Source organism: Chrysemys picta, chromosome 5 (assembly GCF_011386835.1).
Source record: "Chrysemys picta bellii isolate R12L10 chromosome 5, ASM1138683v2, whole genome shotgun sequence".
NCBI lineage: Eukaryota > Metazoa > Chordata > Testudines > Emydidae > Chrysemys > Chrysemys picta.
In genome coordinates, this window is record NC_088795.1 from 33,707,091 (window position 1) to 33,719,225 (window position 12,135).

The window sequence follows — 12,135 nt, forward strand, 5'->3', positions numbered from 1 at the left end:
AGTGCTATTTTTTTTTTTTTGGCACATTAGCTTGAGCAGAGCTAGAGCATGTATGTTTGTCAACTGGGAATCACCTCTCAGCACCAAGTGCAGACATAACAGTGCCTCCTGGCTCCTCTAATCCTATTTCAGGCTCCCTAGCCCCTTTGCTATTCTCTGCTCCCTTGATTGCTCCTGTCTTCTTTCTTAGTTACCTGGTATCGATATGTTTTTATAGCTCACTCCCCTCATTGTCTGTGTGGTGCTTCTTGCATGAATCATCCTGAAAACAACAGAAATCAAGTGCATTGTACGCCAATACACTAGGGATCTAGCAAAGACACTGCAGTGTCCAAACTCCTTTTCTCTAGCAATGCCTCTTAAAAAGCAGACTTTCCTTTCCTGGTCTTGGACTTAAAACACCTTTTAATTGATAAACTGAAAGTTCTTAAATTTCTTTGCAATGTAACTTAGTTGTTAGTTTTAGAAAAACAATTGAATATTTAATGGGCATGGCTATTACATCACTGTACATAATGGAACAAACAGAGAAAATGCATAAAATAACAGAATAGTATACACAGCAGACAAGGCATAGACAGGAAACGCACAAGTTCAGAAAAGCAGGGGAAAGAAATGTTCCTTCAGGCTTCCTTCTTAAAGATATCAAAACGTAAGAACTGCCATACTAGGTCATATCACTGGTCCATCTAGTCTAGTATCCTGTTTTAGTCAGTGTCTGAGAGCTCTGATCTGTACAACCCCTGAAGTTCTATTTTGGAGAGATCCAATCTTGTCTTCCACTCCTGGTTTCTGGCAGTCAGCGGTTTAGGGACACCCAGATCATGGGGTTATACCCCGCCCATCTTGGCTAACAGCCATTGATGGACCTATCCTCGATGAACTTATCTAGTTCTTTTTTTTGAACCCAGTTATACTTTTGGCCTTCACAACATCCCCTGGCAATGAGTTCCACAGGTTAACTATGTGTCGGACGCCACCTAACCATTGAAATCACTGTTCCTTGTATAGATAAAACAATGATTATGGTAAACTAAATTAAATCAATATTTGGTTTTGTAAAATAGGAGAAATTTAAATAAAAATCAGCTCCTGCCAAGTTCAATCTTTTGATACTTGCTGAAGTCATAGCTCATATCGTTGGTGGCCCTAAACAGATTCTCCTCTCACCTAACACTGGTGTAATTCCAGAGTAAACTCTATTGAAATCCATGGAGATGTGCCAGTGTAAGTAAGAGGCGAATAAGCCCTGTAATTTTTCAAATGAATTTAACAGCCATGCTTAGTTATGGTTTAAATTAGGTTGTGGCTGAACCAGCCTCATCTGACATGCTGTGGATCAGCAGTGTGGACAAAGCCAATTGTAGAAATTGTCTCAAAACTCATGCTCTAGTTAAGGTATCCCACTTAGGTAAATCAGAGATGGCGACGTTGCCTCAGCAAGCCATAACCATCGCTCTGACCATGGCAGCTCAAACTGTGCTTAAGCACGGTTGTTGAAAGCTCGGTGGATGCTTGGAACCAGAGAAAGACTGAATCCCAAAACACTCACTACTAAAAACATTAAGACATTATTCAGCTACTGGCAGAGGCAATCCTGTTGAAAATAAGTTTTTTTGTTGTACTTCAAAATTCTAAAAGTGTCTGCAGCTGGCCAAATAAAAATATTTTTCTACCTTCCAGAAACTCTGGCAGCACCATCAACCCCACCTTTACTATGTTTCGAGCTGTAACTTTTCAGCTTTTTATAAATGTGTGTATCTGCAATATGAAGCGTCAGTCCAAATCCTTGTTGACCACTGGATGGTGCTCACTACAATGCTATTCCCCTACCTCCTGAGAATACAGAGGTGCTGGAGAGAAGAAACTCCTTTAAAAAGATGTAGAAAAGTACTGAAGGGCAATGAAACACTAATTTTTTTGTCTGATTTTGTAAAACAAATACAAAGTATTTAACACATCTTCTTTCTGCTTCTTAAGAGTACAAACATGAGAACAAATTTTCTCTTTGAACAACTTGTGGCTGAGTTTTCAAACATAATTGAGCTGTTGAGATCTTTCCGACAGACAATTCATACTGAAATGTTTTCTCTGCCTCTTTCTCAACAAACTCTTGCTCAAAATTTACCACTGGAGAGTGATCTTTAGGGCCAAAGCGGACACAGAATAAGAAGACTGCCTTACCCTTCTATCCAAGGAACTCAAATTTCTTTCCAAAGATTGATTAAATTAATACATTGGTGAGCAGGTAAGTAGTATTACACATATTTTGTAGACAAGAAAGCTGAAATGCAGTGATGTTATTTGACTTGCTCAAGGTCATAGAACATCTGGGAATGAGCTGGGCATAGAATCCCAGTCTCCTATCTCCTAGTCCTGCATTTTAACCATATAACCATCCTCCTGCCACTAAGAGGCAATGAAATTACCAGAAAGGAACATTGCTGATGAATTTTCCATTTATAATGGGTCAGATTTTTTTCTAAATCTGTGCTTATGTGTTTTCGAGTGCCAAAAAACTTGGCCATGTAGCTATCAAATTTGCATATGCAAAGCTGAGATGTAAGACCCACAGACTTTGATTTTAGTATACCACAAATACAAATTAGCAGCGAGATTAAGGGTTATTTGAAAATTCAGCCCTATGTATTGAATGTCATAGCCAATCTCTGTCTCTATAATTGCCAGACTAAAATGCTAGATCTGAACACAATCAGGTTTTGAAAACCTCCTTTTTGATATCCCAACTCATTAAAGGCCAAATTCTGAGGTGCTTTGTTCAAGACACTCGGGGACTCATCCAACTACCATCAAAGTCAATGGAAGCCTTTCCACTGAGTTGAATGGGGAACTAAATGACAGCCCATGATGAGTATGTCTTATATACACATAATAAACAGAAACTGGGAGAGAAAGGGGCAGTCTGTGAAGGAATATGTGTGTACATCTTACACTTTGGAACATGTGCTACAGTGCCTGTGAGATAGATCTGGCCTCCCTCCTAATACTCTGCCTTTCACATACAAAGGTGAATTAAGCCTCACACTGTGCCTGTGTGGTAAGTAACTGTTGTTATGGCCCTTTTACAGATGGGGAAGCTGAAGCAAAGAGTGACTTGCCCAAAGTCATGTAACAGCTCAGTGGCAGAGTAAGGAATAAAATGCAGATCCTTCTAATTCCAACTCCTTTGCCTCAATGAGAGAACTAGTGGCTTTCATATGCTGCGGCTAGGAGTTAATTTCAGCAGTAAATATTTACTAGAGCTGGTCAAAAATTTTCATAGTTTGATAGCTGAAATGTTATTCAGTGTAAAATGGCTTTTTTGTCAAAATAGAATTTTCTATGGGAAATGTCCTTTGTGACCAAAAAATTAAAAAAAAAAAAAAAAAACAACCCACAAAAATATTGGTTAGGTGAAAGTTTTCAGTAAAACCAAACATTTTAAACAAGTGAAATATTTTGGTTGGTTTTTTTTGTTTGCTTGGTTGGTTGGGTTTTATGTCCCCCCTCCCCCTTTGGAATACTAAAAAAAAAATTGTAGCAGAATTTTTGGGGAAATGAATACATTTTTACATTTCTTGAGCTGTTTAATGGGGAATCATCATAAGAACATAAGAATGGCCATACTGGGTCAGACCAAAGGTCCATCTAGCCCAATATCCTGTCTTCCGACAGTGGCCAATGCCAGGTGCCGCAGAGGGAATGAACAGAACAGGGTAATCATCAAGTGATCCATCCCTTGTCGCCCATTTCCAGCTTCTGGCAAACAGAGGTTAGGGACATCATCCCTGCCCATCCTGGCTAATAGCCATTGATGGACCTATTCTCCATGAACTTATCTAGTTCTTTTTTGAACCCTGTTATAGTCTTGGCCTTCACAACATCCTCTGGCAAGGAGTTCCACAGGTTGACTGTGCATTGTGTAAAAAAATATTTCCTTTTGATTGTTTTAAACTTGCTGTCTATTAATTTCATTTGGTGACCCCTAGTTCTTGTGTTATGAGAAGGAGTAAATAACACTTTCTCCACACCAGTCATGATTTTATAGACCTCTATCTTATTCACTCTTAGTCATCTCTTTTCCAAGCTGAAAAGTCCCAGTCTTATTAATCTCTCCTCATACGACAGCTGACCCCTAATCATTTTTGTTGCCCTTTTCTGAACCTTTTCCAAGTCCAATATATCTTTTTTTGAGATGAGGTGACCACATCTGCATGCAGTATTTAAGATGTGGGCATACCATAGATTTATATAGAGGCAATATGATATTTTCTGTTTTATCTATCCCTTTCTTAATGATTCCCAACATTCTGTTCACTTTTTTGACTGCCACTGCTCATAGAGTTGATGTTTTAGGAGAACTATCCACAATGACTCCAAGATCTCTTTCTTGAGTGGTAACAGCTAATTTAGACCCCATCATTTTATATGTATAGTTGGGATTATGTTTTCCAATGTGCATTACTTTGCATTTATCAACATTGAATTTCATCTGCAATTTTGTTGCCCAGTCACTCAGTTTTGAGAGATCCTTTTGTAGCTCTTTGCAGTCTGCCTGGGACTTAACTTTCTTGAGTAGTTTTGTATCATCTGCAATTTTTGCTCTTTTTCCAGATCATTTATGAATATGTTGAATAGGACTGGTCCCAGTACAGACCCCTGGGGGACACCACTATTTATCTCTTTCCATTCTGAATCCTCCCTGCATCTCCTCACCTGTTCTAATCTATACATCAAATAGGCTGAGGTTTCGTATTAGTTTTAAAAGTTCGTTTCAGAACTCCCCAGCGCCAATTCCCTTTACCCCCACTTTACTCTCTCTTTAGTTTTTCTCCTTTTCCTCTCACCCTCCTCCCTGGAGATCTATTTGCTGAAAAGTGCTGACACACTAATTAGATTGTCAGTGCTTTCGAAACCCCCAGGTCTTTATTCAAATTGCTGGCCAGTAACTTTCTCCCTGTTTTGGTTCTGAGCCTTTTTCTGCCTAGGAACAAATCATGACACACCCTCCACTGCTGCCCAATCCATTTTCCTGCTGACGCTATGTGTTTGTGCTATGCTGCTTGTCCCAAGCTAACCTTTCACTGTGTCTGTGTGTTGTTGATCAGATGCCCTTCTATGAACACACGGAATATGGACAGACAGTCTGCGAGACTAGCATGTTAACTCATAGTGTGCTTCATTTAGCTGCCACTCAAAATGATAAACATAACAGATCAGGTTCAGCATTGGGGAGTGGTTGTACAGGAAGAAAGTTACAGGAGATATTAGGTTTCGCAGAATTTTTCTGTTCACCTTTTCTAGGAGATACTGTCGTTCTTTTACAGATGACACTTAGTAGCAAACGATGGAAAAGTTTCCATTACATTAGCCCCTTGTTTTCTCTTCTGAGCTGACCCGTTCCCCACTGTAAGAAATTGTTGCCACACTTTTTATTTACTCACTTCACACTTAGGCCCTGATCCTGCACTGAGTTCTGTCTTGGCACAGAGGTCCACCCATGCAGAACACCTTGTAGGATCTGGCCCTGACTCAGTGACCCCGTCTTTTACATAGAATATGGAATGGGGAAGTCATTGAGTAAAGTGTACACTCACCAGAAAAGGGCATTACTGAGGGCCTGATTTTGATGTAATGCTACTGAAATCAATGGAATTACACCAGTGAAAAAAATACAGAATCAGGCCCTGAATGCAGATCTTGTGCAAGGGAGAACATTGCACTGATGTCTAGCAACCAACATAACTGATTCTTGTTCACCACCATTACAGTCCTGTGCACTCGCCTGGTTTAGGGATTTTGGGGAGGTTCAGTGATATTATTTTTGAGGTACACCCCCAAGCTTACCAGATTCATTTTCAATCAAAGTCTGTAAGTGGTGGGGGATCTTAAGGTTCACCCCCGGCCTTCTACTGCAGACGTGGATCCCAGCAGCATATTCCTATTCACCTTTGCTATTCGTTTTTATTGCTTTATCTTTTCAAGGCTCTTGCACAGTGAAAAGGGTTAGAGATTAACTTTTGGTTTTTTAAATGAAAACTGAGATTCTTCATGGGATCAGAAGACTGGAGCTGCTAATAAGGGGCTCATGTGAGCTCACTCTAGCTCATCAGTACAGCGTGGAGCTATTAAGAAGGCCTATTTCTGGGGAGTCTTTCCAGGACAATCTTCTGGGGAAACTGTCTTCTGGACTCGAGGGGGATGTCTTGGTGATTCCCTGCCCCAACAGGGAAAAGCTCCCAGAGAAGCTGCCATGTCCCATAAGATTAGAAAGACCAATGGCAGTTCCAGAGTTCACTGATATTTGATTCACCAAAGGAAGCTGTACATAGACAAACCCAAGCCACCAAGCTAAGATTCTGACTGAGAATCAAGCTCCCCTACTGTATGCTGTCTTTGACTCTAGGATTTTGGTTTGGCCCATTACAGAAAACAGTCACGGCCAGCAATGAATCTGGATCCAAACTAATCAAACTTGCTCAAAGTTTGGAGGTTTGGATCTAGGTTTCCCTCTTCTATGTAATTGAAACATGGGGCTGTGCCTCCTGGAGCACAGAATGAAGCCACCTTTGGGCAGTCAGTATTCTGGACTGTTATGGTGCCCTAAAATGTGACTCCGAAAATATAGGGAGAGATTCTAGCCCCTAACCAGATGCCCCTATCCCACTGTGGCAGTGTATAAGGACTGGAGCTGTGCCCTAGAGTCCTGTCTTGAGAGGCAAGGACTGTTTTTCAATCCTGTTTGCTCAAGTGTAGCTTCATGTGACTGAAGAATACTCTTAACACTTGTTAAGATGCTGGCTAACACATCAGAAGCCATGTTAATTGACTATGTGGTTGCTTAGGCTCTCATCTCCCAACACCCTTCCACATGCCTCATGCCCCCTGCACCAGGGCTTGCAAACAGCCCATCATAGGGTTGATTATAGAGGTCTTCCACTATGCTAGTAGTGGGGAAATTCTCCTATGACCCTTAGGGCACAGTTCTGGCCCATATATACTACATAGTGGCATACTGAATCCAAGTTATAGGACAGGGTGAATTACCCCTCAGGCTGGAGAGCCTGAGGCTAAGCCAGCCTGATTACAGAATCAGCCCCATCTGAAGGCAGCTGCCCTAATAGAAGGGAGAGCTAGGCTTAAGTGGTAATGAACATAAGCTGGGCAAAGAGCTGGAGTGTGAGTTAGGTAGGCAGTTCAGAGCAGCAAGGAAAGCTCTCCAGACAAGGAGGCCTGGGAGAGACCCTGATTAAGCTGGGGAGAGACAGGGAAACCTGGAAGAGAACTTGCACAGTCTTGTGAGGGAGGCAGTGGTATAGGGAGAATGGCAGTGCAGGTAAAGAAGCAGACCTTGTTGTTCAGTACAGGGCCCTGGGCTGGAACCCAGAGAAGAGGGTGAGACTGGATTTCTCTCCCATTGCAAGGGTTATTGAGCCTAGAAGGAAGGCTGCAGGCTAAGCCCTGGAGATGTTCTGAGGAAAAGCCCCAGAGAGGGTGGAAGGACTTTGTGCTAAAGACATTTTGGGACTCTTAGATTGGACAACTGTGACCCTTAAAGGAGTAGACTTAAAATGGTGACTCTGAACTTGTCATTGTAGTGACCATTGGCAGGGGAATGCTTGAGAAGTGAGAGAGCTGCTATGCTATGCCTGGCCATGAGGATGTGTCTAGTGGTGAGTAGACTCATTTACACTATCCTATTGTTTTTATTAATATTTTAGGACAAATCTGATCAGATCAAGCACCCAGATTCTTGAGGTAGGCAATATGTAGTTAATTAAAGTATCAGACATTTGAGACGGCTGCAGATTTTATTTATAAGTAGGATCTAACTCTGTCCTGTCCAAGTCTGTAGTAAAACTCCTGGTGGCTTCAAGGGAAGCAGAATTGGGCCAATGCTGAGTGCTTCTGACAATCCCACCTTCAGGTTTTGATATTTTTGTTTTCATGTTGTTTAATTACACCTCTACCCTGTTATAATGCGACCCGATATAATATGAATTTGGATATAACGCAGTAAAGCAGTGCTCCAGGGAGGCATGGCTGCGCACTCCGGCGAATCAAAGCAAGTTCGATATAACACGGTTTCACCTATAACGCAGTAAGATTTTTTTTTTTTTTTGGCTCCCAAGGACAGCGTTCTATCGCGGTAGAAGTGTACCAGTTGCAAATTCCATGTGTGTAGGATGTGTTAATTATGTGCACTTACTATTATTTGTAGTCTGGTAACATAGGTACTAGTTCAGATTGGGGCTCTCAGCCTTTCTTCCCATCAGTATGCAGCACAGAGAGACCTCAAAAAGTTTACAATAGTCTCTCTTTCTTTTTCTTTCTTTTAAGGCTCACTGAGTGGAGATACAAATATAATAGTATTGACCCTTGTGGTTGCTCTATTAGGGCAAGACCAACTGGAAGACTCAATTTCTTCATCTCTGCTGCTTATTAAGACATTACTTGGACCATACACTTGACATATCTTGTTATCCTTGAAGGTGTTTACCAAGTTTCATTTATTTTCTTTATGATAGTTTTGGTGGGTCTCCCTTATGCCACATAGTATTATGTTAATTGGTTTTCTCCTGGAGCCCAATTGTTCTGTGCTTGAGTTCAGTGAAAATGTGCACTCAGTGTGAACTAAAAATGTCCAATGAGCTCATGGGGGGGGGGGGGGAGAATGCTCATTCTTAATAATGTTGAAAGATATATAACACTTCAGGGACATGGAATTACACACAATGAATCGATAACACAATATCTAAAAAATATTTAACCACTGCTGCCTGGCTCTGCCAGTACTCTTACGTTACAAATGAGGAAATGTTGGTCAAACAAATCCACCTGAGGTTGCTTAAGGATCAAGATTCCTGGATTTTGCTCAAACAGTCATTCCCAGCGGGTTAGTTCTGGATACAGGACACAATAGAAGAAGATGGTCAGTCCCAAAGCAAGGTTTGGGTTCACCTTGCCTCATTATAATTATCATTTTCACTTAGTGATCTTAACTTTTTTGGCTGAATTAAACAAAGTTTCAGGAAGATTAAAAAACACATACAGTAAGCTAGCATGAGGGTGTCATTAAGTGCTATAGAATGTAAGCTTTTCTCCCAAAGTATCCCTAAATGCTTTATAAACTACATCCCGTACACAAAAGGAGTCCCTTCTTCTGCCACTGGAATGCAGCCGTCTCTAGGGTGGAACAAAGCAGCTGTTAGCACAAGTTTAGGACAAGAACTTTATCCACAAGAATATTGACTCTCATCCATAGAGATGGTCTATGAGAAAGTGTAGGGAAGTTTGTACTCGGTATTATCACTCTGTGTATTTATGATATATATTTAAGATAGGATGTTGAGACTTCAAAAACCTTCAAGAAAGGTTAGACTGTGCCTTATGGAGCTCACAGTCTAAGGATGGATGAAGAGGTAGACTGAGGTGGGAAAACAACAAAAGAGGGTTTATTAAACACAAGTCAGTTAGATTCACTGTAGGTAGGCAACATGGCAAAAGTGGGCCTTTAAGATAAGGATAGAGACTTAGCAAATGAACTCACCATGAGACCATTCATGGTGGGGTTGTGTGGAAGTGGCTGTGAGAAGCTGACAAATGGGCAGGTGAGTTTGGGCGCACTGGTAGAGCAGAGTAAGTGGGAAAATGTGGAGATCAGCACGCAAGAATAAATAAGGAAAGGGTAGAGTTATATAGGGCTCTGAGGCGGTAACAAGAATAATTTAATGAGACACTGGATGGTGAGCTACTGGTGATGCAAATGCTATACCTATTCTGTGGCTACATGTAAGACAACATTTGAATGGTAAACTCATAACTTATCAAGTAGCATGTTTTAGGGAGTTCTGCATGTGTGCACTAATTCCATGCATTACCACATGACCTTTGCTCTAACGTAGCAATGCTGGTTTATTAAGAATGTAGAGAATAGGTAATAAGTTATCAATCTTGTATAGCCAGGCTTCCATTTATCATCCTTTATATGGAATGATCGCTTGAGGTTTAAGTTCCCTGGGTGTGTGAAAAACGGAGACTTGTACAACAGCATTGTTTCCTCTCTTTGGAGCATGAAAAATTGGTAGAGCTTTACAATTGCTTAAAAAGGGAGAGTTAGACTTTAGCTGATGGTGAGAACACCTACAAACAAGTGTACATATTATGAAACCATGGACACATTTCTTTATCACAAAGCACTATCTGGAATAGCATTAACAGTTAGCCATCTTGTTGGCAGTTTCAGCAGACAGGCAATGGATTCAATGGGCTGTGGAGGCTGCATTATCCTCTTGCCCCTGGGAGTGGCTGCTTCAGTTCAACATTGAAATAAATTGCCAAGGCATCAGGGAGACACAAAATAGGCAGCAGCAGTGCATCCATTTGGGATAAACAGAATATTTTTGTCTCCAGGGCTGTCACAATGGTGAGCCATTACTCCCACAAATATTTCCATAGAGCCAGTGAGTCTAATCACATGAGTGAATACTCCCTGCTGTGAGTAAGGGCTCCACATCTGGCCTTTAAAAAAGGGAGAATTTTTTAAAACTAAACAATCTACTATTAAGCAGAAGCATCACTCATGGAGAAGGCAGAAATCAGCTATTAGCGTCTACTTAAAGATATATGCTAAACTTACAAAACAATTGTGTTCTGTATTTAAAAGATTTCGAAAAAGGAATGTAATTCCACCCCAATAATAGCTGATTCACCAATAAACTTTCTACAGTTTTACACATTTCACATGGCTGAGAGTGCCATTATTAGTATTATTAAAGGTGACCAAAAAGGAAAAACAACTGGCTCTGTGACCTCTTTTGCCTCTTAATAATGTATGAAGAAAAGTTAAAGTTTGTGTTTGGTATTTTAAATTATTGTACAGAGGGGAGTAGGGAAGAGAGGGGATTACATAAGAAATTCAGATCTTATCACTGCTGGCAGCCTTGATAGACAACTGGGGAACTAGTGGATGTAACGAGGCAGAAAACTCAACAATTGGGAAGACTGACTAAAACTTTCTGGTGCTTGGTGCTAACATCTATTTAACTCTAACACTGTATAAACAGTTGGAAGAAAGAGTCAAGCCCCAGATTCTGAGATTCCCCAACAAAACGGGAATAAAAGGCTTAACATCCCTGATATCTGAAGCTAAACAAAAAGAAGCCACTCTTTTTGGTGGAAACCTGCAATTCTTTTTCATAGTCAAAAGCAGCTAAAGGGGCAAAAATCTCTCCCCTCCCTTCCCCAGCGCATGAGAGGCAAAAAGTAACATCTAGTTGATAAAACAGCATCAACACTCCAAAAAGCATCATCTAGCTCAGTAGTTCTCAAACTTTTGTATTGGTGACCCCTTTCACGCAGCAAACCGATGAGTGCGACCCCCCCCCCCCCCTATAAATTAAAAACACTTTTCAAATATTTAATATTATTATAAATGCCGGAGGCGAATCAGGGGTTGGGGCTAGAGGCTGACAGCTCACAACCCCCCATGTAATAACCTTGTGACCCCCTGAGGGGTCACGACCCCCAGTTTAGAACCCCTGATCTAGCTGATAAACAGCATCAACACTCCAACATTCACCTCACTTCCTCTATTCTAGTCCTAGACAGGTTTTTAAATGGAGCTTGTCAGTGTAGTATCTGAACGCCTTCCAGTACTGCACTAAATGATGTGACGTGTTCTCTCTCTCTCTCTCTCTCTCTCTCTCTCTCTGCTGGGTGAGAACTGTGTGTGCAGTCAATTTTTTTTAAAATATATAAATGCATAGCCATTTGTACATTTAAAAGAGAGAAGGCAAGCAGTTGGACTTTACAGATGGCCTGATTCCACCCTCCTTTACAAAAGCCAAAATATCCAGTGAGTTCAATAGGTGTCTTCCCGAAGTAAGGACTGCAGAATTAGGCTCAGCAGGTAAAATTTGCTCTTGTGCAAAAAGGCCCAGCACTGAGTCTGTGCTTCACTTAAGCCCCTATGTAGCCCTCAAAATAGGACTTATGTTAAGTGTCACTAGCCCTTGTGCTGCTCTGTCAACATGGGGGAATGTCCCAACCTAACCCTGAGCCATTCTTGAACTGTAGCCATTGAATGTCAGCCATTTTCCTTCCCTGTTTCTCCTGGAAAGCTCAGAAGACCTT